A 6,917-nucleotide genomic window follows, 5' to 3' on the forward strand; every position below is an offset into this window, starting at 1 on the left:
GGAGAGATTTGAGTTTCATCCCCAGGCAAGCAGGTTGAAGCCTGCAGTTGATACCTGTAAGGAGAGGGGCATCCCCACCTTCCAGGCTGTTCTAAAAAACAAGTGAGAAGAGCTGTACTGGCTATCACACATCTTTTGACAGCCTGGGTTAGGAGCACTTGCTTCTAACTCATGGTCAGCTCTTCCAAGGGCCAAACCAAACAGCTCCATATAACACAAACATTTCTACTTCTTCCTCCCCAGTGCTCCCCCTGGGTTTTGCACCATCTCAACTGGGACACATCAGTCAAAAGAACAGCACACCACAGTTCTCTGCAAGTCCAGCAAGGCACATGCCATGGGTACTGATGCTAGTCAGGTACAGAACTCTAGCAGGACACCATGCTAATGCATTATTCTTAAATCTAATTCTTGATCAAACCTGCTTCAGTATTTTTAATGCAATTTAAAAAGCTGTTTCCTTCCTCTGTGAGCATCGGTATCACTTTGCCAGAAGAAAGTGCATGCTAAACTCTTGCAACCTGTAAACATTTAGCTTATACCTAATTTCAAAGCCGACAGAAGTCCCTGGAAAGTTTTTCATCAGCTTCACCAGGCCCAAAGTGACAATAGGTGAAGAATTGGTACAACCTTCTCAAAGGATGTGCTCATCGAGGTCACTCTTGCCAGCACATCAAAGACTGCAACCTTCTAACAGCTAACAGGAGAAAAAAGGTATTTGCTAGTACCTATCTGTCAGAATTTACTCTAGAGCCTTTTCCTCTCTGCACTTTTATTTTCACTGCTTTCAGAGCGCGACATGGATAAAAAGTACTCACAGTGACTGATTGTTGCAGTTAATTTCAGTAGTTGGATGAGTAGTTTCAGATGCTGAAATACCTTTCTTTTCCAAGCAGGTAAAATCTGAAACTTGCTACTAAATGTAGGAAAGCAAAATAGCAGTGGTTTGCTGATTCCTTATTTTTCACAAATTCTATTAAAATAGTAACTTACATAAGTCTTTTCATTTATGCACAGCCCATTGGCTATGGGGGCTGATTTTTACATTATTTATTTATTTTACATTAATGTTACATAGGCAGAAATTAACTAAACATCAAGACAGTAACTTGTTTAATAACATCAAGTCTGAAGAGAAAGTTTGTGGCATAGAATTCAGGCTTCTGTGTGCAGACACAATCTATTATTACCTCTGTCATCAATGGAAAGAGAGAGAAAAAAGCCTCTACCACTTGAATCCTAACATCTTCTATAGCAAATATAAGTTCATTTTGAAGAAGACTTCTACTCTTTCCCTCAGAAAAACAACACCAAAACCAACCAAACAAAAAAAACACTACCCCAAAACCTCATGACCTTTTCCTTAAGCTGCTCTGGGTTTGACTTTTTTATTAGGGTGGTAGGAGGAGAATTTCCAGACTTTTTTATTAGGGTGGTAGGAGAAGAGGAGAATTTGCACTATATGCAATATTTGAACAATATGTTGTGTTGCTTTTGTTTCAGCCTAAGGTCTGTGGATGTGGGCAAGAGCACCACCCACTGTAGTGCTGTAGCAGCATTAAGGAAATCAAAATATGCCAAATAGCAGCTGTATTGCCAAATGTGACAGCCACCACTTCCAATACCCTGGCTACTACTGCAGGCTTGTCGTCACGGGAAAGAAAAAAGAGAGTGTCAGCCTCCTGTTATGCAGACACAACAGCACTCAGTCAAGAGTGAAAAGAGTGAGCTGTATGAAAGCTGCTGGGAAAAGACAGGCTGCCTGTGGGGTACCCTCCACTGCAGGGCTGAATGGGACAAGCTGTGGTAGGGTGTGGGGCAGCCCTCAGCCTGTGGGAGCACCATGGGCAGGAGGAGGTCAGGGTCAAGGGTGGTTAAAAGTGGGCAAAATTGGGCAGCAGCATCTTAGACCTTGGCAGGGCACAGGTGCTGGGGCCAAGGACCCAGTGCTGACCAGAGAGTGCTGGGGGTGCTGCAGCTTCAAGGGACTCAGAGCTGACCAGGCACCACTGCCTTACACTGCTCCTGCAGCTCAGCCAGGGGCCTTTCTGTCCAGATTTTTGCTTTACTTTTAGTTAGAATGGTGTAAGAGGTGACCTGTTCAGGTTTTTTATTTCTGGTCCTTTTTGTAGCAATGTAACACTTCACAGAATCATAGAACAGTTGAAAGGACCTTAAAGATCATTTAGTCCAAATTCCCTCTCATGGGCAGGGACACCTTCCACTAGACCAGGTTTCTCAGAGCCCCATCCAGCCTGGCCTTAAACACTTTGAGTAACGGGACATCCACAGCTTCTCTGGGCAACCCGTTCCAGTGCCTCACCACCCTCAGTGAAGAATTTCTTCCTAACATCTAATTTAAATCTCCTCTCTTTTAGTTCAATACCACTCCACTTGCCCCATCACTATCTGCCTTTAGTTAGAATGGTTTAAGAGGTTACCTTTTGTGTTTGTTTTGTTCTCTTCTGGTTCCTCTGTAATAATGCAACCATTGTTATAGTCTGTTCCTGTTACCAAAACCCAGGTGCAGAGCCAATGCTTGCATGTCAGCAACTCAACCTGCTCTTGCAGTCACAGCTTATCTGTAACATGGAGAAAAAACCATCTCAGTTACTAGATTACATGTTCTGAACAAAATAAAGGGATCTTTAAATATGCATGGTTTGCTGGCGCATTAAAGTACGGGCACAGCTCCCAGCCCTGAGCCCTGGCCGGGCACACAGCAGGAGGATATTTGGGCAGGCAGCTGCAGACTGCCTGAGTGGGGAGGCACCGACCACGGGTTACTCCACAATCCCCACCGAGGAGAAAGGCTCTCTGCCACTCTGCCAGCATATGGACATCTGTAGTGGCTTTTAAGTTATCAGGAGGGGAATGTAAAGTTGGAAACCAGTGAGCAGGAGATTGAACACTGCAGTTGTTTACACAGAATAGTGGAGCTATCCTCCCCACAGCTAAGGTCTGTAGTCTGGGGGGGTTTGGCTTTTTTTTTTTTTTTTTTTTTTTTTTTTTTTTTTTTTTTTTTTCTCCTTCCATTAATAGGGCTTAGAGCAGTAATATTTTTGATGCAACCATCTGTGAAATATGTTTTCAATAAACAAAAAGAAAAGTGGCGTTAATAAATATAATTGAAAAATATACAGTTGGAGACAAATTGGTTTGACTTCCTAAAATTTGATGTGTATGTGTAGTTTAAGATAATGATTTGGTTTAACAACACTGTGATGTAAATGCAAATTATGTACTCTAATAGACTGTGAAATTCCAGGTCTATCAGCTGTGTATACCATACATAGTTAATTAATGACTGTTCAAATCAGCAAAATTAAGGTTAAAGAGATGTTAAAAGACAGGAAGATTGTGGAGCTGCTTCATAAAGTGACAAATGATGGCTGTCATTCATCTCATCTCTGACATGCCACAGTTTAAGTATGATGTTTGTCTGCTGTATTAACTTTGATTTAAAAATTAAAACTAGTTTTATAAACCAGAACAACTTCAGTCACAACTAAGCCTGACTTGCTGGACTGAGGAATGTAAAAAGTGGGAAATGAACTATGTAGTCTTTTACTGTGTTTCCAATACCATGTCTAGAGATCATGAATTATCCCAGAAAAACTTGGACTTTTTACTTCCAGGGATTTACTCTGTGCCTTGCTGATGGCACTTACTGCCTCTCACAAGACCATCTGTCAAGGCACTGTTGGAACCCCACCGAAAGGCCAACAGTATTTTCCTGAAATCTCAGCAAAGCGGGAGGTGCTTGGGAAGCAAAACAGCAGTTTTGTGTCTTGTCACAACTGAACTCCTGATCCTTGCTCCAAGACCTTTGTCTACCCCATATAGGGCTAGAAGAGCAGAAAGGGGATGCAACTGCCCCAGGCTGCTATTTGAAATAAATCGCCTGGGACTAGGAACATCTAAAACTGTCTAATGGCCCCATAGCTCAATTTTGTGTGTGTGTGTGGGGACTCCAATGGCAATGGGTGCACCATGGCAAAGGGAGGAATTCAGCTTATTGCATACAAAAAAGTTTTCAGCCTAATTTTATTCCCCTCAGCACCTCTAAGGGTGCTAAAGCCAGAGTTTTATTAGCGACCTCCTTAAATGTACGCACTGCTCCCCTTACTGCCACTCACATCCTTGCAGACTTGACTAGTTCCTGTACCTGGTTCAATAAGCAAGATATTAAATAGTGCCACCGGGACCTGAAGTTAGCTGAGGCTTAACAAAGTCAAAGCATTTTGATGTAATGGAGGAGACTTGCAAGGCAAAGATCCTGGGATGGTTTAAAGTGCCCCCTGAAAAAAGACATCCCCTTGTCACGGAAAGGGATGAAAGGCAACGTGCCTGCAGAAGAGGCAGAGGTGCACTGAGTCTGCCAGGTCCTTGCACAGCTGCCTGCCAAGCAGGACATGCAGTTTGCTGGACATGCAGTTTGCTGGACATGCATTTCAGTGCCTTTTCTCAGGATGGGAGGCACCAGCGGCTCTTCCTTCCCCAGAGGACATGGGACTGCCAAGGGTTTTGCAGCAGCTTGTCCTCTGGCACGGTTGCAGTGATTGGCCACAGCAGGACACCAACAGAGCTTGTCCCATGCCTAGGTCACAGCGGAGAGGCACAAGAGCTAAGGAGAGCAATGGGGAAACTAAGACTTCACTGAGCTCAGATAATGGGACAGGCCAAGATCTGCAAGGGTGTCAAACAAAAATGATATTAATAGCAATCATGCATTTGTACAGTAATAGTAAATTCTAATCTTTATAACAATAACAGAATGTTTTAAGCTGCAGACCTTATCTGGATTTCTCTGGGTTTTAACCCATTTTAGCAGTATATGGAAGAATTATCCTAGAAACTTTTGTAGCAGCAACTCTGCTATCCATCTTTCTTTGGCCGTCTCAGTATTTATCTTAGCTGAGGTTTTGCTTAGCCTTGCACAATTGTGTGGTGTCAGCAGCCAGCATGAGCAAAAATACTCATCCAAATACCGGAGGGATAAAGTATTACCAATTAAACAGTTGCTGATTAAGGCATGAACAGCATGTGATGAGTGAAGAAAGGGGGACATGAGCTGCATCCAAGGCCAAACTGATACCAGTTACAGAGCATGGATGTGCCCACAAACCAAACAACCCGAGGGAAAGTAGCAGGGACTGGATGTTAACTGGTTAGCAGCAGATATGTAAAGGAGATGCTGCATTTTCCTCTCACTGGAGGGGTACCAAAAGAGGATGTTCTGGGCAGAAGGAGCTCTGGTCTGACATTTCTCGGGCCTGGAAAGCTTAGGCAAGGAAAATGAGCTTAGGTCTGAATGTGTCTGTTCTTCACACATGTGAGATCTTGCTAAAGCTACATCAAAAATCAGGACGTTCCAAGTTGTTGGTGTGCAGCACCAAGTATCCAAGACTGTAAATCATTGTAGCATCCATGTCTGTCCCAGCATGAAAACCAGAAGGGGAGTTACTTTTTCCTAGCATGCTTATGACTGTGAGTTTATAGGTGAGGACCTCAAAAATTATTTTAATAAAGTACTGCTTCAGTCAGTTCTCAGCTGTCAAAGTCACAGAGCTGCTCAATTCTGGTTTTGGTTCACTCTGCTGGAAAAGAAAAATTCCTTAGGCAAATCAAAAAATCATAAGCTTTCAGGAGAGGAAAATGCCACATGGCATTCCTTCCTGCTGGAATATGATGGGAAAGGACTTGGTAGCCTGTGGAGCAAAAGTCCCGTTGAAGCCTGTTGAAAGCTAATTACAGCAGAGGGGATGTCCACAAGGCAAGGAAAATGTTGTACTTGATTGGGTGGAGATCTTGCTTTATCCAACCCTCTTCTTGAGCTCAGTTTTCTAAAAGCAGAATGGAAGATCGTTTTCCTATGGCCTGATGAAGCTGACTCTGATTAGGACAGATGCTTTAAAATACAGACAGAATTCAATGTAGATAGAAGAGATCAAATACTGTTGTTCTCATCTGTGTTCTTTATGCTGTTATTATTGCCCCCTGAAAGGATGATGAATGTTCTTTTTATGTGCTTGATAATTGATTTGCATTATTATTGAATTTCCTTAATGTTGATGGAGATAAGTAGTACAATATGGATTATATTGATTTTTCTGGAAACAGGCTATTTATCTGCAATTTCTATTAGTTCACTGAAGACATTAATGTCTTACAGTGATAATCAAATAATGCATAACTGGCTTTCTATTGTTTTCAGGCAGCGTCAAGAATTGTGTGATCAATTCATAAAGTTCAATAGACATTGGAGTTTTGTCCTTTATAAAACTGTCTGAAGGGTCTTCATAAAAGCAAAAATGAGATTCTAAGACTGGATTTACATCAGAGGGTGCCTAGAGCTCTTTGTCCTGGGTCAAGTTTAGTTCCAGAATTCACTTACTCATCCAATCAAAGTCAATAAACATTTTTATTGCAGGAAGCATCTCTTGTTTTGGACTCCACAGATGTGATGTAGGATGGAGGAAAAAGAAGTTCTGAATTAGGACGAACATACATTTTACTGAGCTTTTCATCTAGATAGGTGCTTTCTGAAAAACACATTCACAGGGACTTGTTGAAGAGAGCTTTGCAAATTTCAGTAAATCAGTATTACTTTTCAGCCCTGAAGGGAAACTGTGCTCATTAGAAAAATCGTTCTTGCCTGGGTTTGCATGGCAAACTATGAAGAATCTGTAGGGCCATATTGCATGCCAGGCTTCAAATCTTATGGCTCACAATCTTTTTTTATAGTGATGTAACCAAGTTAAATTGTATTTGCCTAATCTAACACCTGTTAGCATAAGAAGACTTATTTTGTCAAGATATTTTCCAGATGGATTCCTGAAGTGTGTGTATGAGGGCAGGTTGTTTTACCATGTTGACTAGAGCTTCAATGTCCATTTTGTCCAATAAAACAAGAA

Source organism: Corvus hawaiiensis, chromosome 1 (assembly GCF_020740725.1).
Source record: "Corvus hawaiiensis isolate bCorHaw1 chromosome 1, bCorHaw1.pri.cur, whole genome shotgun sequence".
Lineage (NCBI taxonomy): Eukaryota > Metazoa > Chordata > Aves > Passeriformes > Corvidae > Corvus > Corvus hawaiiensis.